Here is a 21,859-nt window from a genome sequence, read left to right as displayed (position 1 = left end):
GAGATAATCCATAAATCGATTATACAGTAGTCAGTCACATTCTATGAAAAAAAAAATTTTAATGTAGGCTTTTTTTTTTCTGACCATATGTTGTGACAACTGAGGTAATTTTAACAGTCAAAATATAACCATCCATCCAGGTTGATCAGAAAATGGATCAGAGAGATCCACACATTAATGCATTTGAATATGTAGAATATAAATCATACCTGAATCTAGGGAATTATAGTTAATTTTAGATATAGTTAATTATGTGTTTGCTTAGAGTATGGATTTTTTTATAGTTAAATGTTTGAATAATTGCTTGAAAATATTCTCATTCATGCTCTGTACAAGATATGAAATTTTTATTATTTTTTTAATATAAGAAACACTGAAAGGTAAAGGCTTTGCGTTTGAGGACAGAGAGAAAGTATACCGCTTCTGATAAAATCACCATAGAAAGCTTCAGCTTTTCTTTTGTTATTTTTTTTTTCTATTGCTTTACACTTTATTTTGTAGCATTGTTCTTTCATTAGCTATAAGTCCGTGAAGAAATAAAGAGGCGCGTTAAAAAGAGGTTGTGTCTCTTTTGTTCGTAAAAAAAATTAGAATATACATCAGTTATACCGAACTAGGATCCGGATTACCATAACAAAGAAAAGAGTTTGTAATTCTCATAAAATCATGGCTGCAAAAACACCCCAATGCAAGCATGCAAATGCTTTTTTTTAAAGACCAGTGATTTGAAAGCTTTGATACTCCTTGTTTGTTATGTTCTAATTAATAGAGGAGGAGGATTCCAAAATTGTTGGTTGAAATTGCTCTTTCTTTTTCAGTGCTAACGATTTAAGATTTCTAATCTTAATTGTTAGCTCATATTGCAATTTATGAAATTCAAAGATAATTTGTGTTCAGAAGTAACTTTTCTTCAAAGGTGTTGCGAGTTCATCATTCTGATTATTCTATCATTATTATCGTAGAAAGAAAAGTTTTGGATTTTAAAATCATTATATTCTACAATCATTTATTATTCTAAATCATTATATTCTACAATCATTTATTATTCTAAATCATTATATTCTACAATCATTTATTATTCTAAATCATTATATTCTACAATCATTTATTATTCTAAATCATTATATTCTACAATCATTTATTATTCTAAATCATTATATTCTACAATCATTTATTATTCTAAATCATTATATTTTTTAAAATCATTATATTCTACATTGCATTTCCAAAGACAATAACTACGTCAGAATAATGAAATAATTATGGTCTTCAGTAATATGTCAAAGAAACAAATTGATAAATGGACTAATATCAATTCATGTTATGTCATAGATACGTGAAAATCCCGCCGATGATCTGAGGTTTGGGCTAGGTGACTGAACTCAAAGCTGCTAAATTCCTGAGCCCTGTAATAGTGTTATAAGAAAGTGTCATAACAACACAGAAGTACAATAGAACCTGATAGATACATGGCAATTTAAGTTAGGCATGCCAACCGACTTAAAACTGCTGTTACAATCGCATCTTTGAGGTGGCAAAGACAGTATGGACTTCCCGGTTGCTATTCTTAGGAAGTGCCTTGGAGATAAAAGAATTAATTTTACTCTTAAATACAAAATGTAATGAGGAAGGGAAAATACCATACTTGGATTTGGATGCCATTTACATCTGCTAAGCTACTAATAATGTCGGGGGGCGGAAAAAAAATCGAGCTGTCTTTCAAGCTTTGCTTACTTAGTAGGGCTGGATAATATTGTATCAACCTGATACTTTGTATCAAGTACACAAAACTAAATGTTAAGAAATGCATACTACTAAATACATACATTCTACCTAATAAATACTAAATACATACTACCCAATATATATTAAAAGTATCAAATACTCGATATCAGATTTTGAACTCGACTGGTAATCTCCTGGAACTCATTCATCTATAATCGGTTGATATTATCAGTTTGGTACGAAGAATTAGGTTGATAGTCTAGTTTGCCATTTTGTTTTGGCAACGCAACAAACAATGCATGATGTTTTTAAAAATTATATATTCATCCTTAACTGAAACTGTCCTTTACCCCATGTAATGGTGCACATACCATTGAAGAATCTCTGCTTTCTCTTATACCAAATATATCAGCAAAGCCTCTCCTGCCATCTTTTCACCAATCAATCAATCACTGTCAAAGCCAAGACTTGTACTTTTTCCAAAGAAGTGACATCCCAAATTGGAATCGTGTTCACGTTTGTATCTGTTACCAATCTCGGCTACGGTTGGGTGATAGTATATCAATCTGATAAAAAGTATCAAAATAATTGTATCAACCTGATACAAAATATCAAAGTGATACTTGTATGAACATGAAGCAAAATATCGAATCGTTGTATTTTCTCTCAGTCCTAATCCACAGTTACACCTCGGCGATATTATATACATTGGTACGTTTTTAACTATCTATATATATTATTTCTTACCAATATTTGGAATAAAAGTTTTTCAAATCCATTTCTTAATCTTTTCTTGCAATCTGTATATTTAAAATAAAAGGGAAAACCCATGAGTCAGTTGATAAGCCCCAATCACTAAACCGATTTTACTAATTTGTGTTTCATTTGAAAGATTATAGTTTTTATATGACATCAGTTTTTCACCGCCCCCACCCCCCATTTTCGACAGAAATTGAAAAAACAAAACTTCAAAATGCATTGACTACGAAGAAATTTTGAGACAGAATTCAGAATCCTAAATCGCCGAACCGATTTTGATAATTTTGGTTTCATATCAAAATCACGAATTTTAGATTTGTCATCAAGGATTGCCTACTCTCCAGCTCCATCGGTTTTTGAGGGAAGACGATAGAAACAAAATTTCATAATGCATTCTCTACAGGGAACTCTTGCGATAGAATTCGCAAGCCAAACTCACTGAACCGATTTTATTAATTTTTGTTTCTTATGAAAGCTCATGACCCCTAGATATGTCATCGCGGGTCCACTACCTTCCACCGCCCTCCATTTTCGTGAGAAACCGAAAAAATTAAGACTATAACGGTTTAAAAAATAGAATATAGAGAAAATATTTATAGTTTTAAAACAAAAAATTTAATATTTTGTTAAGAAACGTATGACGAAATAAAAAATTAAATTCTGGTTGTCAGTATTTTAAGTTTTATAAAAGTTTGCCATTTAATTATGTTTTAAAAAGCAAAGTACAAAATTAAAACTAACAATCACAATTATAAGTAAAGAGCAATTCAGGAGAATGAGTTTTCCAAGTTAATATCTATTGACATATAATATTTTAATAACTATTAATAGCAAAGGGGTCGGGTGTCGGGTGTATCAAATATCGATCTGTTCCTGTTCTACACAACTGGACATCAACCCATCCTGAATTTCGAAGCAAATGTGAGAGAAATGATACCTATGGAGTATCTGGTTTCATTCTGAAATGAAAAAAATTGATTATTGGCTGTATCAGGTACAAAAAACATAAAGGCATGTTCGAGTATCAGTATCAACCTGTGCCTGATGCAATGAAATTGGTACCACACCATCATCCCAATATTATTTCCTAGCATATATCACATTAGGCATCTTTCTCCTAAAGGAAAAATTTCATAATTTCAATTCTTTATATATTTCATAAATTCATCGCAAAGGAGGGGTATTATAGGAGCATGAATCGTGTTGTTTGTAACAATACGTTTGTCATCGAATTCATTTGCATTCTTTTTTGACAATTTACCCAATTTTGTTTGGTTAACAGCAAAAAGTTAACAATTTATTTTGGAGTGAAAATTCAATCTGATTTTTGTAATTTGATATAATGTCTGAATAAATTACATTGAGTGGTCATATTGTTATGATCACTTGAATATGCAGATCAGTCTTAATTTCACATTATAGCTGCCTAAGGTAAAGTGGCTAAGAAGAGAGAATGCAAAACAAGTGAAGCATCAATTGCACTATGTTGCTTACGAAGAAATGGATTACAAAGTGATTTAACTGAGTTTGAAAGCGTCAGAACCAATATCAGCACAATAATCAGTTATTAATGTTTACAGCGAATAAACTGCTAAGCAGAAAGCGGGGTCTCAAAGTTAGACTTGTGATCGTCACAGGTTTCTGAATGTTTGATTTGAAAGGAGATTTGCCAGAGTTGCCCAGTCCAACAAAAAACCAACTGTAACTCAAGTTGTGGGAAAACTTATTCAAGGAGCATTCGCGAACTGCTGTTCGCCGCTATGACTATACTGCATAGACTATGGGAATCGATATCCTGTTCGAAAACCTTGAACAAGGACGACACTTGAACAAGTTCTCTGAGCACAAGGATTGGACTAAAGGATGGAACCTTTAGTCCAATCCTTGAGATGGAAATTCAATGGACCACATGGAAAAGGGCCATGTGGCCCATTGAATCATGTTTTCAATTACACCATGTAGATGGCAATGTACAAACTCAATTGCACTGCCTCAACACTTCAAACTGGTGGAGGCAGTATTATGGTTTGGGGATGTTCCTTGGCACTGTATGGATCTGATTACTGTGGAATAGCATTTGAATCAGCAAGGGTATTCAAGTGCTATCTCAGATCTGGTACATCCTGTTATATTATTGAACCCTGCCAAGGACGGATACTTTCAGAAAGATAATGCTCCCTATCATAATGTTTAAGTTTTCCGCAGATTGTTCAAAAAGCTTGATGGTGATTTTACTTGGTTTAATTGGCCTGCCTTAATCTCAATCCAGTTAAATATCTGTGGAATGAGATCGAACGGTCCAACAAGCAGATGGATCCAGTACCATGAAATCTTAAGGAATTGGAAAATACAGTTCATCGAATAGGGTCTCAGATTCCTCATATTATCTACCAACATCTCATAGAGTCCATGCCAAGAGTCCATGCGACATTAAGAGAAGTTGTATTGAGAGTAAGACAACAATAATTTGACCACTCAGTGTATCTTTGGGATTGTGGGAATCAATCTCTAAAGATTTCTTTTTTTTTAAATACTTAATTAGTGAAATTTTTATGCTGCAAATCATGAAATTGCACTCTAATAAAAATTATTGAATTAAATTTTTTTTAAATGTTATCTGTTGTTAAAGATGACAAATTTTTGAATCTTAATCAAGATCGAGTTCTTCTTAGCCCTCAAGAAATACACATAAACTATTTAATGTCATCTTTTTTAAACGCTTGAAATGATGATGTCGAAGTACAATACTGATCCATCAAAATGTAAATGAAATTATCTCCTTATCTGTGAGAGAAAAAAAAAACATGCGATGATTTTCTACTAACCTTCAGTTATTTCCATTTGCAATTGTTGTAAAAATTAATCCAGTACGCGTATTAATTATGATAAAAAAATTAACGTTTTAAAGAACCGAAGTGGTGCAGTGGCTCACAGTTCTTATCAACAAAATTCACTTAATTATGCCTACATTTTCGACATGTGAATGATTAAATTGCGTGCTATTTAAAATTACTACGCACTGTTTCTTCCAAGCGTCATTAATAATCCCTATTTTTTTCGATAGTTTTATAATGCTTCTCTATCCGGCATATAGCATGACCTTTATGTCCTTTCATATGCTTATTCCAGGCACTGATGCAGGTCCAAGAAGGATAGAGACCCTCACCTTGCACCCACTGACATTAAACTGCCCTCCGGGACACGACCTGCCTCAACCTTACACTCAACTCACGTCTGCATTAGTCCTCGGATTAGCAACTGTAATTTACTCGATCAAAAGGCCCTAACTTTCTGATTCTATCTCCTCATGCATCATCGATGCACGCGTTATTTGCCCTTCTTAATTGTCATCGAATGAAGTGGTGGTGATTGCGGCCGATTCGCTCTGCCTGGAAAGGGGTCACACATCGCTCGCCCTTTTGTGCTCAAGTGGCCAAGTGAAGATCCTGTCACTCAGGAGTCCCCCACCTGTTGCTGGTGTTGCTCACCCTTTCTCGACAGGTCAGGAGGCATAAAACAGTCTACATTTCTCATTAGTGATTGGGTAATAAGGTCGTCCTTCAGGAAAAACGGCAGGAGCAGTTCTTGGCCGGAAGAGAGGGATTCCGATTAACCGGCGTTACTCAGTTATGAGTTTCAAGGCTAACATAAACAATTGCGGTGCACGGATTGATAATATTCATAATAAAGTTGTTCTAGCTCAACTATCCGGTTGTATTATTTTTCATTTTTCATTATTCCTACAAAGCCTAATCAAGCTATATCAATGTGGACGGGAAAAAAATCAGTCGTAGAGTTTACTATTCTTGCAAGGAATTAAAAAAAAAAAAAAAAAAACTTTAGTAATACAGTAAAGTTCATATGAGCTGAGGCTTTGAAATGGCATTTTTTTTAAAGAATATTCCAAGTTAAGAAAAATTCAGAAATAGTATGTAATCTGTTCTGGAACAGACGAACTGCTTCGCGAATAATTTTTTCCAAATCCAATAATTGAAACTTCATAACTTGTAAAATCAGGAAAATAATCAGTAAAGTACCTGGCATTTCTCAGATATTAACTAATTTATATTTTTCTAAAAGCAAATCGTTAAAACATAGTGATCAGTTTCATATCGTAGAGTTTACTATTCTTTGCAAAGAAAAAAAAACTTTTAGTAATGCAGTAGAGCTCATATGAGCTCAGGTTTGGAAATGGCAATTTTTTTTAGAATATTCCAAGTTAAGAAAAATTCAGAAAGTAGTATGTATTCAGTTCTGGAACAGTACGGACTGCGATTCTTTTCGCTCATGATTTTTGTGCGTGAGTAACAAACGCAAAATTAATAATGAACACTTCGTAGCAAGGAAAATCAGGAAGATAATTAGGAAAGAAATTGACATTTCACAAATAATTAATTCATTTATATTTTTCTAAAAACTTCTAAAAAGGTAGATCATAAAACATAGGGTGAGATGTCATTGTATCCTAGTGTGGATTAAATAGAAATAGTGAAGTGTGAATTAAATAGAAATTAAATGCTGAAACCTTGTTCGTAATCAAAGAATGAATGCTAATTTATTAGCGTTCACATTACGAAAATAACATACATTTTTAATGTAAAAGTTATTTATTCTATATCCACTTCCGAAATATAAAAAAAATAACAGAGCGCAAAAATTCATTCGGCGGCATATTCTTAAAATGTACAATAAAATATTACATTTCATCCATGATCAACTCACTTTAATGAACAGATGGTTAAGCAATAATTGTTCGGATTCCATTATTTCTTTACAACCCTCCCCTCTTTTATAGACTGAAATTTTATATTAGAAAGTTAGCCCATTTTTATTTTTCTTATTTCAGAGTTTTACCTGCGCTATTGCAGTTGGTTACTTTAATTTAAGATCAGATTTTACTCCCTACACCATTATCATCTGTTTACGGACTGTTAACGTTGATTTTTTTTTTTAATCATTTCCTAAATATTTTCACTTCTTTGGATTCTATAACCATTCAGAAGATTATTTTCGCGACAGACTAAAAAACAAAAAAAATTGTACTGCTGCGGAATAAAAACTGAAAATAAATTCGATACAATTCGGCTTCGGAATAAAATTTCTGTGCCTATTGAGAACCATTGTTAGATTAATTTTCACTCCGTGTCTCTTGAACTGATGAGATCCGGCTATAGATTTATTTGGAATTTTGTCAATCGTCTGCATTTTATCCATTAAAGAAGGGAGAGTAAGAGATGCCTGTTTTGACAATTTCCACCGAATATTTCATTAAATTAGAGAAACGGAATGGTTATATGCAGGCCTTTTCTGAAAAACAAACAATGATCTTATTGTTGATTTAAGCATTATTTTAAAATTTCCTCTTCGTTATTTTGGCCCATGGGAACATTTTTTGGGAAAAAAAAAAATGGAAGGAAAATTTTAGCTTTGAATTTTTATGCGAAATAATGACCCTTTTCTTCCAAAACAATTTGCGATTTTGAAAATCAACTTTTCCGATTGCTGCGATTCTCTGTTTGTTGTATTTATTAAATTAAACATCAGACTACTCTGAATAAATATTCGCCAGCCTTATTCATTCACGGAATTTCATGTTTTCTTCTCATGTCTTGCGATTCTTGGTAGAACTTTTCTTTATATGTGCCCAGCTGTATTTATTCTTTGACGATACCGCAAAAGTCTGAATCCTTTGGAGCAGAACATTTCGCATATCGCGAAATGACGAGGAAAACATTCGCTTATTAATTGTGCTTCTGTAGAACCTTTCAAATAAGAAATTTTGAGATATTCAATTCACATAAACTGCAATTGAAAATTCATAAAGTTTTTTTTTAATCTGATTTGACACGTCGATCAATAAGAATTTTGAACGGAACTTAATTAAGGTTTTTTTTTAAGTTATGTTAAATTAATGGTTTTTTTTTAAAAAAAGATAATAAGACCTTTCATAACGAGCAATAAAATTTAAGTGAGATTCAAACCTCTTTCTGAAGCATTGTACCATGAAAATGTATAATAATACAAATGTATAATGTACAAATAAAACTGTACTTTAATACCGTCGCAAGGCACATATGTTGAAACTCAGTTTCTAAAATAATTATGAGAATAACTGTAAAATATAATTTAAATAAAATTTTTTACTAAAATATTAAAAAAAAAAGGGCATACAAATAAAATTTGTTTTATTGAAAAATTTATTTTTTGAATGATTTTTCACTAATATGCTTCGAAATTGTTAAACAGAAACATTATAATAGCGATGGTTTGTTAGTCAGAAAATCTAATCAAAATTTTGGAAGTTTTTTTAGTGAGAGTCTGCTACTCAAGAAATAACTGCGTGCCAAATTTGGTTGCTTTTGGGCTAGCAATCTACCTTGTAGAACATTTCGAACGATTTTCGAACCATGTATGTCACAATTTGCCGATACTATACCAGCTTTTAAACAGTATTAAACTAATTTTTTTTAAAAAAAAACCCCGACATATTTGAAATTCTGAATGAATGAATTAAAATTAATTTGAATTAAAATGTTTTCATGAATTAAAATGAGTTAAATGAATTAAAATTGAATGAATGCTATGAATTAAAATGAGTTTCAGATGACTAATTTTGGAAGCGACTAGAATCTTTTAATTTTTTTTCTTATCGTTAGTTATATAAATGTATATGGGTGCATGCAAATTTAAAATTAATATTTGCAGATATGAAATATCGGAAAAGTCATTCTGCAGATATTCGCTGTCTCAATAATAAGCTGTACCCTTGTAATAACTTAACTCGGAAGAGAAAAAGAATATCTGAAATTTGTTGTAAAAGTTTTAAATCGTGTTGTGCGCGCAAGAGGCTTTACTGTATCATTTTCCCTTGTACAAACCACATGTTGTTTGATGGAAAAATAAATTTCATGAATTGATAATATTTCTTGATAAACTTATTAACATTGTTTGCTTCATTTTACTATTCTTTTAACTACCGATGGCAGTTCAAAAAAAAAAGTGTTCTAAAAAAGAACTAAAATGTTTCATAGCTCTTTTAATATAGCAGTACAGGACTTTTCATTAAGAAAATTTCCCAAGAAATTCCCCTTTTCTTATGTAAATGAATCTGATCTTTTTTCTAATGTGAACGTGTGATAAATTCAGTGCGCATAAAAAAAACGCGGCCACAATCCGTTATCATTTTCTCGAAAAAGTGTTTGTTCTTCCTGATACATAATAACAACAATGTTATCTAACGACTAAACGAGAGTTTTTCCATCAAAGGCGCTTATACCGACGGCATAAAAGAAAAATAAATAGGCAAGAAACAAAATTAAAAGAGTTTTAGACGTAGGGAAAGAAAGGATAGGAGAAAGACAATAAAACGAAAAAAAGAGAAATAAAAACAAGATGGCGAGTGAAGGTCACCAGCTGTTTGAAATCCAGCTTCCATCCATTCATGAGATCGTATTTCCATCAGCGTGGGTAGAGACGGTCGGTCCAATGGAAGCGGTAGGCGGTACCCTGTGAGAATGGACTGCTTCTTAGAGAGTGTTGCCACACTCTGTCGCTAAATTGCCAGATAAAAACCCAAAACAACGCAATGATATTAGGTCTTTTTTTCCTTTTTTCCCTTTTCTATTTTCATCTCTCTTTTTTAGAGAATCAAAATTTTATTATGAAAAGTTCTTAAATTTTAAAAAGAGCTGAAATGGAACTTCCAATTGCTTTTATTACAGCTGATATAGATGTACTTCTTGTATGTTTTTAAGAGAATTACAAATTTTGAAGCGTTTATTTACTGATATATAGTTTCATCTATTCAGTTAGTCTGGTTCTTTCTCAGTATCTTTTAACCTTCTGAATTATTGAGTTATTCATGGACTTCTGAATCATCAAATATATTTTTTCCCTACTCCTTTTTAGTAAGCATTGAAGAGAAATATGTTATACAAGGACTTTTTCCAGTTTTTAAATTTCTTAGAAATTATGTCATGGAATTGCCATGTTGTGTGGAAGTTACGTGTTCATACTTGATTCAACGGTTCATATTATATTACATCTTAACACAAATCTGTTGTGGTAGAATGTTATCAAATTAATGTATTATTCTAATAATGGCCTTTTGTAAAGAAATCATTACTTTAGAAGATGGTATTGCTATTGACTGCTATCTTTTATGAGTAAACTGAACAAATGACAAATATTTTTACTTTTATGTGTTTTACTTTGCTGTCAATAATCTCATTTCTTTAAAATTAGATTTTCCTTTGAGTTCGTAATGCTAAATATGAAAATTTACTTAAACCCATTATATTAACACATTTAATACAAACATCTTGTTGTTCTGTGTTTATTTTACGTTGAATGTTTTAGACTTATTCTGCGGAAGAATATCAGCAAAATGCGTGGATTTCCATGAAATAAGCAAAAATGCGTCAAAGAATATCTGTACTTGAGTGTCATATATTAAGAGCAAGATTTCTTAATTAATTTTATTAATTTTCTTGTCCGTCTTTATATTAACAATGTTTTTACATTTCAAATCTCTCTTTTTATGATTCAGAGTTTGGTAGACTTTTATCAAATGTGACGGATTTTGAAACTTATTTATTGCATTTTATTTTAAATTTCAAAGTGGTGTTGAAGAAACGTTCAACTTTATTTTTTTGTCAACTCGTATTGTTCTCTAATATGAAATACCCTATGATCTCTTGTGACGAATTATTCTTTTTTAAACTTAAATCACGGTCAAACGTCCTAGCATTGAGGTATTGTCGTCATTAGAAAGGAGTGCTAAGCAATTAAGCGAAATTGAACATCCAAATTTTCAGCAACATTCAAACACCCAAACTTAAACGAATTGAACTAGAACAATGTGATGTTTCATCAGAACCGTAACTACGAATTTCAGGGCTTAATGGTCTATCGAAAATACAGACCGAAGTCTGTATGGTTTACCAAAAATAATGAAACAGAAAAAAATTTGTCAGCTATTTGATCAATGCCTTATAACTTTTCAAAAAAAACGTTTTTTTCAAAAGATTTTTACGAGCAACTTCTGTCACTTCTCATTGTATAAATTTTTCATTTTAAAAGTCATATTACAAATATGAAAAATATATATACTTTCTGAATATAAATATTTTTGAACTTATATACAGATAAATGATCGATAACTGTTCATTTGTATTCACTAATCGTATTTTTATTTTATCATATTTAAACTTGTAATTACAAAATTAAAATAAAGTTAATATAGTGAATCTTTCGACACCATACACCAAACGCCCCTCTAGGTTATATTCCAGTTAGCATATTAGATTAGATGGTTCTAGATAGTTGGACAATAATAAAATCGGTTAACCCTTTAAAGGGCCATTTTGTTCTAGTCATATTATGTTAAAATATTTTTAGACTTGAAATTAGAATAAAAAAGGGATTCATTTAGCTTATTAGATAAATTTAATTTGATTAATTAATTTGGTTAATTAATAAGTACAAATCAAGACACATCATTTTGTGTGAGATAAAGAACTGAAGTATCTTAGTTTCTGTTTTACTAAAAAAAATTGTCGAAACTTATGCCAAACTACATAATTTCATACAAAGATTGATAAATTTGGTGGGAAGCATATTTCCCACGACCCTAGAAAGGGTTAAAAGAACAAGCTGTTTAAAAACAAATTTGAATAATATTTATTTCAGGCGGAATACTTTTGAACTCTATGAAATATAATTTCTTTTAAACAGACCTTCTTCGCACTGCGAAGTCAGATAAATATTTTCAAACAGGGTCATTTAGAGCAGTTAATTGAAAAAAGAATTAAAACCCCTGAAAGTATGCTTTAACTTTAAAAAAATGAATTCTTAATAATCTTTTTTAGGTTTACAGTTAGAATGTCTGTCTCTCTCTCTATATTTTTTTCATTCGGGGCATATCATTATCCTTAAGAATAATGCTATGTATTATATATGGACGCTTAACTGAAGATTTGATTGAAAGCAGAAGATCCTTGATATTATGATTTTAACTTCATCTCATTTGGTAATACTACCTAGAAATTGCTTTCATTTTCACACAGTTGGAAAAAGAGGATTTTCTGCCCTTTTGATTTTCTGTGATTGAAACAGTGATTTTCATTTTTCGGTATTCTGTGACTGATAATACTTATTTTCATCATTACTTTATAAAACCTGAAAAGAATGCGAAAGTGAAATTCAGTATAATATAAAAATTGCCGTAGTTCTCAATTTCAGTTAACATTTTATCAAAAATCTTATTTAGATAAAGATATTATATCTTGATTCAGAGTGTGATATAGATGTAAAATATTGAAAGCAAAGTAGTCATTCGAATAATTAAATCGAGATTATTGGATTATCGGATAATTAATCTTAATAATCCAACTCAAATTATACTGATTTTTTTAAAAATAATATATATGCAGAGGTCGGCACAAAACATTGTTCAATAGATAGTTTCTAAACAGTTTGAGGAAAGCATAAAATTCCAGTGGGAAAAATGTTCTAAATAATGCAAAAGGGTTATATTTTATGCTGTATAAATTAATAAACATACAGCTAAAACTTATGATCTTTAAATTTTTGTACAGTCATTGGTCCTTCTTGGTCATATTTATTAAAATATTCTTGACATACAAAAGATTTTAAATAAAAGATCCAAATTTTTGCGTCTCAGACTGATACAATTATGAAAGTTACAATATCACAATATTTTAGACAACATCGGACCATTTCAGTGGTTTAAAATGATGAAATTGAAAATTTCGTAATGACTCAATCAGTTTTGGTAGCACTTTTTTTTGTTTCGTTTAAAAAGCTAGTGCTTCAATAATAGACTCTTGAATAAGACCGATGAGATTGGAGGATAGTATAAAAATTCAGATTTCATAATTTTTATCAGAATGTTTGGTTCAAATAACATAAAATATAATCCTTTACGTTGTCGAAATCAGTTTTTCAAGTGGAAATATATGCTTATCTCTAACAATTTTGAAATTAGTTAGTGGCTCACATTTAAAATGAGCAAATTATTGAATACTTTACTGATGGGAGACATTTATATACCATTTAATATAATAGTTTATGTAAATTAGGATCACATTTTTTTTTTTTTTTTTTTTTGCAATATATCGTCACCAGTGTGTTTGAAAATAAGACAGGTAATTAAAAAAGCAGCGGGAGAAACCAAACTTTTAATTTTAGAATTTTGAAACATTCTGATGTATTAGTTGCATTGTCTTAAACGATTGCAATTTCAAAAGCAGATAGATTGATAAGAAATTATAATTTTTTTTTTTTTTTTTTTTTGTGTGTGTGTGTGTGTGTGTGTGTGTGTGTGTGTGTGTGTGTGTGTGTGTTTTGAAAGTAAATTAAGGGAAATCTTGATGGAAGATGTACTCAAGCGATCCTATTTAGCAATATTTGCCTATTGCTGCTAAACACAACTAGATTTAAAAATGACTCTGAAATGCTTAATTCATTTTCTGTAATACAGATATATTGTCTTTGGATGATAAACTGACGAATGTAAATTTAAAAAAAATGCAGTAAAAGAATTATATATTAAATGTATAACTAATTATTACACACATATTCTATAACTCCTAAATGATCGGATTTAAAGATCAGTTACTTAATTTTTTTTACATAACTTTTCTTTTAAATTATCATTCTTCGTGTTTAACTTTCCCACATGTCATTTAAAAAAAAAGTGCAATTTAGATTTCGCATTTGATTGACTTGTTCTCAAAACATTTATGATATCACGGACAACCTCCTGTAAAACGACACCCGCTGCAAAAGAAAACACTCGAAAACGGACGACGTTGGTTAGAGCCACTCAATACTCAGAGAGGAGCGCCTGAGCAAAGGTCACCGAACCGAAGGCCACTTTCTTTCGACTAATTTTGATGCTCCTCATTTCCGGTTGTCTTTCTTCAGATCATTAAAGTGCTGCGGTTTTCATGTCTTGTGAATGGAAGAGTAAGAAAATTTATACTACTACGAGAGGCAACGGACCACGTCGCCTCCATTCATGAATTCACTCTCGCGCACTACTGATCCACTTCGAGGTGGAGATGAGTGGTTCGGATTCTGTCTGAACTTCGGGTAAATGAATGATGGAATCGATATAATTGATTTTTTTTTATGCAGTAAAAATAAAATAGAATGCTTAAATGTTTAAGACGTTTTTTTACCTTCTATTTTACTTTCTCGTATACGTAATATAGTGAAAGTACAGTAATCGACAAAAAAAAAAAAAAAAAAAAAAATCGAAATTGAGATTTTGACGAATCTCCACCTTTTAGATCTCCCCGAGTTCGAAAAATGCATTTTTAGAAAATATCTGTCTGTCTGTGAAGAAAACAACTCAAAAACACTTTGAGCTAGGCGGTTGAAATTTGGTATATGGCCTTCACACCAAATTTGCAGATTTCTTTCAAATTTCAATTAAAAATCTGTTCAAATAAAGTCCATCTGTCCGATCGTTCGAATATAAGTTAACACTATAATTGCGAAACTATGAGAGCTAGATAGATCGCCAAATAACTTGCCAAGATTCAGTAAGAAAGCTGAATTTACGACAAAAGTTAATATTTCGTAACGGTTGTACGCCACTGCCATGTAAGACGTTCTTCGTCATGACAAGTTTATTAGAGAGTATGCGAGAAAGTTTTGGAGAGACTACTCCAGCAGCATTTGAATTAGTCTTGTTGCACAAAGCCAATTAATTATATTTGAAACAGCCAAGCTTAGAAGTGAATTCCCAAAACACATTGTTCAAGACAATTGTTTAATTTTACTAGGAAGATAACTGATATAAAATGGAAATAATAATTTTGAATTCAAACACTATTACTTTTTTTTCTTACTTCGAACAATAAGTGTCAACAAAGCATTGACACCCTCTCCACGTCTACCTTCATAAAAGCACTCATAAATTCCTGCATATTTCATCTTTCTGTGAAGAAATCTTAAAAACGCTTTGAGCTGTACGATTGAAATTTGCTATATGGTCTTCACACCAAATTTGCAGATTTCTTTCAAATTTTGAATAAAATCTGTTCAGAGGAAGTCCGTCTTCCCGTCTTTTCGAATACAAGCTGACCTGATAATTATAAAACGAAAAGAGCTAGATGGATCAAATTCAGCGCACAAATTTCACATATATAGTGTGGACACCCATCAAATTTCGAACCAAATCCAACAAGGGGTTGACCATCTGTCGGTCTGTACTTTCAAAAACAAGTAAATGCTATAATTAAAAAAAGTAATGACAAATATATCAAATTTGGTATTTGATTTTATGACTATAAGTGCGGTTCTGTGTCAAATTTTAATTTTAATCCGTTCAGGAAAGCATATCTAAAATAAAATTCGATTCTCAGATACTATTAACCGCAAGCCAGGGATTAATCGCCAAAAAACTCGCCAAAGATGACACGACGGATTCAGTAAAAATGTTACATTCTCGCCAAAAACTAATATTTCGTAACTTTTGTACACTAGTGCCATGTAATGCGTTTTCTGGCTTAAGTTAAAACATACTGTTGAATTGCAATTCGATTTTTGTTATGGATAATATTTTTTTGTTAATTCTATTTGTCCAGAAGACGCCTTAAATATAAGGATGAAAAATCTTTGGTTAAGTAAGTAGGTTCTCGCTTCCTTAGAGGACATAACAATGGTCCAATGGTAGTTGTATCTATCTGCCTAATGGCAGATCAAACTTCTTCCTCGAGGAATTAATGCATGCGCCGGAATGACTTTATTATAATTAACTTTAATACCTATATTATTATTTGCAGAGTAACACACTAAACATCCATGTGCAGGATCAATTTGATTTTTTTTTCTTTTTAGGTAACTAACTTTTCTTAAATTTGATATTTTGATTTTTCATTCTTCAGGTATTCATATTTTGACGTATGCGTTGAAGGAAATGAGACAATATAATCTGTTTTATACAGATTCTTCTAAAAATGTGCTGCCATTCATGTTACCACAATTCAATTTCAGTTGTTTCAACATAGTTTCTCATATTAAAGTTGTTCAAATAATGAGCTTAATAGTAAAATTGCAAGACCTTTAAAACTAACAATGACACAATAATATCGATGCTTTCTCAAAACTTATTAATAGAAATATTTGAGCATTTTTTTTAATATATATAATTTTGCTTGCTTTTAAAATATTTTTTTTCCTATTCTAAAAAAAAGTCAATTTGAACTCCCTTCATGCTTAATATTCATGCAAACTTATTAATTAAAAAAACCTGAGAATTCTTTTCACCAAGACATAACAGTTTTGGGGAAGGGGTAGGACTATAAGGGTTGAAGACATTTATCTTAACAAAGATGGAAGGACTATTTTTTTTAATTTAACATAGGATTAAAAATCAGAAATGAATTATTACTTCGATTGTATTAATTTATCGGAGTAGTGTGCCATTCTAGAATGCCATTAGGGGTGGTTGCCTTTGTCTTGTAAACTATATTACATGACAAAGATGGCAGAGGACTATTTTTGATACTCGTGTATCATACTTAAGAACGCCTTTGGAAAACACAAGGAAATTTAACCGTCTTACCGTACTCAATATCCTTTGATTTCATATACATGGTGGATTCTCAAAAAGATCATGTTTTGAATTCACTACCTTCTTTGAAGATAAGATTCTGCAAACAAAACTGCAATTGTTATACCCTCCCTCCCGCAAGTTCCTCACACACACACACACACACGCGCATGCGCGCGCACGCAATTTTTTTTCTTTTTGAGAAAGACTCGAACTTCAATTTAAAAAGATGGGAAGAGAAAGTGTATTTTCTCGATCTGTATACATGCATTCAAATCTATAGTAAAAGGAAGCACAATACGTCATAGAAAATATTCACAACTTTGTTCAAAATAACATCTAATGAGAGTGAAAATTCAGATGGAGTACTTCCTTTTCTGCTTTAATTTTTCCTTGCATTTAGCTTAGAAATTGTAAGTGAAATTGCGTTTGATTTTTAATAGATTTAAATGGTAATGATAAGATTTATTAATAGAAAAATGTTGGTAGTACTGACAATTTCTGAATGTCTATGCAAGAATATCAATTTTCTAATTGTTCTGAGATTAAATTAACTTGGTTTAAAAGCGAAATATATTCATGAAAAAAGTGGTTTTATAACGATTAGAAATTCTGTTACTAAACATTGCTGTACAATGATATTTTTGAAAGAAAAAAAAACTTATGAAAATTCATTTCTTCACAGTGTTTAATCGCTAGAAAAATACAACTCGAGCAATAAAAATAAATGCAGTGCTTTTGTTTCTTTAAATACCTTAAGAAATTTTAACACTTTATAGACATTATAATATTTAGATCAATAAATTTCGCCAGAAAGTCCTAGAGAATTTTGATTATTTATTAGCAGTATTTTTTTTCATAGCTGAAATGATAAATATATAAATAATATTGCATGAATTGAATTAATAAATAATAACGTAGAAAAATTCAAATATATTAATTTCTGTTTTTATAATATTATGAAAAAAGAAAGCATCTATTCTGGTTATAGTTGCCAAATAAATGTGAAAATATATCAACAATATACATTAATTTTGTTTAGAGACTGGAAAAACTATTTAAGTAGAACGTAAGTAGTTTTAAAATATATAAAAATAATCAATACTATTTACTCATTTCGTTTATGTCGACTTACTTTCTAATATTTTAAAGTTTGAGAAAAAATTTTAATATAAATTCGTATATTTTTTTAAATACCCGCGTTTACCTTTCAGATGGAATCCTTGTATTTCTACTTTACTTGAAAATTGAGAGATTCCACCTTTAAATGATATGAATTGTTCTTAAAGAAAACAAACAATTGTTTTCGATTCAGAAAGCTTGAATCTAATGTTTCTTTACCTTTTTTGCAAGTAAAAGTAGTTCAAGGGATTTGAGTTATTTTAATAAATTTGAGATGACTATCCTAGAAGATTATGTTACCAATAATCGGTCCTTGAAATCTTTTAGAAGATATTAATGTCAATATGCTGAAAAAGTTTCGCATTCTCTTTCCAATGCAATTTAAATTTTATCGAATACGTTTTATAGATGAATCAGTAGGTTGAAAAATTTAATGTGAAAAATGAACTTGAAAACACTTGAACATCTGTTAGTACGATAATGCAATTAAAATGCTAAAAATTCTTTTAAATATTGGTGTCACACTGTTATACAAACTTTCCAGCATGAAGAATATTTCTAACTTTTTTAAAATTTTGTTTCGAAATATGGTTTATAGGGCAGACAGTTTAAAAGTTTTTTTTTTTATACATTACACGAATTTTGAACTAATTACTTTTAATAATGAATCTTAAATTCATTCTGTTTCATCCATGCTGCATTTAATTTAGGATTAGATATTAGTTTGTACATAACCGGGGATGAAAAATTCTGTTCGAAAGTCATTTGTTTCCCAGAGGCGGATTTCCATTTTGGCGATTCTGCTTACGGCTGCAGGGCTGAAAACAGACCTTGGAAGATCAATTAAAAATAATGTTATTTCCCAAATTAATAAATAAATAAATTTGTAAAAAATGCTAATTCTGTCAATTATAAAATATTAAAATAATATTAGTATTGTCAAGTATAATTCGTCAGGCTTCTTGATTATTTAATTATGTTCACAATTTATATCAGTGTTTATACAAAAAAAAAAAACATCTGCTTCTATATAATTTTCAAAGATGAATGAAGCACATACACAAGTCAAATAAATAAATAAAAAATATAAACATTTTCACAAAATTATTAAAATAAAGAATTTAACCTAATATAAATCTTTAACTTATTAAGTTTAAAATATGCTGAAATGTATAATTAAATTCATCCATTTACGTAAAAAGGCACCATTAATATGCACTGCCTAGGATCGCGCAATTTGAAAGATATTGCTTTATTCTCTTTTAAGAATAGCTTTCAGCGTTTATTTTCTATATAGTATCGTATAAAATTTACTTTGACTTAATTAAAACCTCTGAATGATTTATAATTCCTTTAAAAATATTATTTTTTTTTACTGTATATGATTGAATAATAAGAGAATACATTTGTATAACAAGAAGTCAGCAACATATTTGTTTAATGAAATTGTAATCAATATTTATACTCAGATTGAAATCATATAATTTCAATGAACCATTAAAAGAATTTAGTTGGCCCATGGTCATAACCTTAAAACAAGCGTACAGTAAATTATAAACCGAACTTCTACTATAATTGCGCCTATTTTATATATTAAATAATTTTAAACTGATTCATTGGTTCTTTTAGGAAAATACCGCAATCAACTCAACACTTCTTCAAGGCGGATGTTGATTAGTTTAAAGTACTAAAATTCAAAGTTTCATAGCTCAGTCGTTTACTAAAGTTCCAAGTTTCATAGCTCAGTCGTTTTGATTTATGAAAAATTGAACTTTTTCCTTGTTTAAGTTGTTAGTGAATCGAGAATTTTTCACTGAGTATAACTAATATTTTGGGTGGACTACATAAAAGTTTAAAGTTTGTTATATTTTCAACAGTGCATTTATTGATTCAACGTGAAATGTAATTCTCAATATCATTTGTAGAATTTTTCTAATTGGAAGTATATGTTTGTCTCTAATAAGTTAGAACCAACCCATTAGGCCATGTTAGAAATACACTTCCATCTCTCATAATGGTATTAGAAACTCATTTTTCAGGTTAGCAACAGTTAACTGACCATGAATTGTAATCATACCTATTAACTTTTTTATAAATATTTCTCCTACTAAATATAATATTGTGCCGAAAACTCAAACATTCTAAAATATTACTGAATAAGCTAGAAAACGAATAAGGAAAACTTTTAAAAAGCACTATTTTTACTCTATATTAATTTGTAATATTTTTACTAGAATGTTTCATGATGTGAATTATAATAATATATATTACTATGTTACTATTTGTTTTCATTTACTTCCAAATATATTTAAATTATTGATGAAAACTTTAAACTTTCATCATGTGCCCAAAAAGTAATGAATGTAGCGCATAGAAGCTCCAATATGCAAAGATTCTAAGAAAAAATTCATTAAATTAAGAAAACTTATTTGAAATTCTGTTAGACGTAACCTGCAATGGGTCTATTAAACAATACATGTTGCAGTTTTAAAACAAACGTTCTTGTTTGTTGCCATCAGAAAGAATTGTAGACATTACAATTTCGGCCCAGATAAAAGGGAACTAATATTTAAATGCAGATCTTCCGACGGTGTAGAAAAAAAATATCAAAGAAGATAAAAATGAAAAATAAATTGTGATAAAAGAATAAAGGCAACCGTCTCCGACATTGTTTATCTCTCTTACTTTAAAGCAGCGAACTCATACGGTATAAAAGAATTTTCTTTTAACGTTTTTTCGCCTCTACAATCGTGTAATTTAAAAATGTTTTTTTCTTTCTTCGTCTCTTTTTTTCTCTTTTAGGGCTTTCCAAGTTTCACATTTTGTTAATTATCTCTTTCTCGTATACAAAATATAAAGGAAGTATTGTAATCGTTAAAAAATTTGAATTCAAGATCTCGACGAATCTCCATGTTTTAGACCTCCAGAGTCATTTTTGAACAGAAACTCATTTTTGGAACTACGTTTATGTACTTGTGAACACATAACTCATAAACGTTGTAAGCTAGACGGCAAAAATTTGGTATACGGACTTAAAACCAAATTTGCAAATTTCAATCAAATTTTGGACGAAGTCCATCCATAGAAAATTTGTGTGTTTGGCTGTTCAAATACAAATGAACTTGATAATTAAAAAACACAAAGAACCATGTAGATAAAATTTAGTACACATTTTTAGCATCCTAAAATATAGATTTTTATCAAATTTGAAACAAAGAAATTGTCACAGGAATGACTATTCTGTCGGTCTGTTATTTTGTATGCATATAAACACAAGAATTTAATGAAATTTTTGTGTTTACATTGCGATGTCCGAATTGCAAATTTATTGTTAACGGATTCATGAATTTTACTTGAATATTACCAATATTAGTAATAACTTAAATTGCAGTAATTCTATAGCTGAAATATGTGAAAATAAGAAAGTGATAAATCGAATCTTTCTTTTGAAATTTAGTTTCATCTGTGCTATTTTTTTATTTTGCTGCATTAGTCATTTGCCTATGTGAAATGAATGTATTGAAATAAGCTTTTATTCGTTATCTTGATAAAAATAGTGAATTTTTAAAAATTATTTTGAGAAAATTGTTTTTATAAATAAATGAAATGATATAAATGAATGAAATCTTTGTGCTTACATTGCCTTGTCCGAACTGCAAATTTATT

General features: G+C 30.1%; 1 protein-coding gene and 1 long non-coding RNA gene across 5 annotated transcripts in view; one reads left to right on the top strand and one right to left on the bottom strand.

The window, feature by feature from the left end:
• Nucleotides 1-21,859, top strand: part of LOC129965845 (ETS-like protein pointed) — a 212,512-nt gene that overhangs the window by 70,847 nt on the left and 119,806 nt on the right. The gene's annotated exons all lie outside the window — the stretch shown is intronic.
• The window catches only part of LOC129965846 (uncharacterized), a 42,350-nt gene that overhangs the window by 11,224 nt on the left and 9,267 nt on the right, over nt 1-21,859 (bottom strand). Inside the window, exon 3 of one of the 2 annotated variants that reach the window (XR_008784244.1) lies at nt 3,429-3,443. The exons of the other annotated variant lie outside the window; for it this stretch is intronic. This is a non-coding gene — a long non-coding RNA (uncharacterized LOC129965846). Of the gene's footprint in view, nt 1-3,428; nt 3,444-21,859 lie in introns of those variants that run through there. 2 annotated transcript variants of the gene reach the window in all.

Source organism: Argiope bruennichi, chromosome 4 (genome assembly GCF_947563725.1).
Source record: "Argiope bruennichi chromosome 4, qqArgBrue1.1, whole genome shotgun sequence".
NCBI classification, from domain to species: domain Eukaryota; kingdom Metazoa; phylum Arthropoda; class Arachnida; order Araneae; family Araneidae; genus Argiope; species Argiope bruennichi.
Note: the sequence above shows the minus strand (reverse complement) of the source record. Positions and strands in the feature narration are given on the sequence as shown.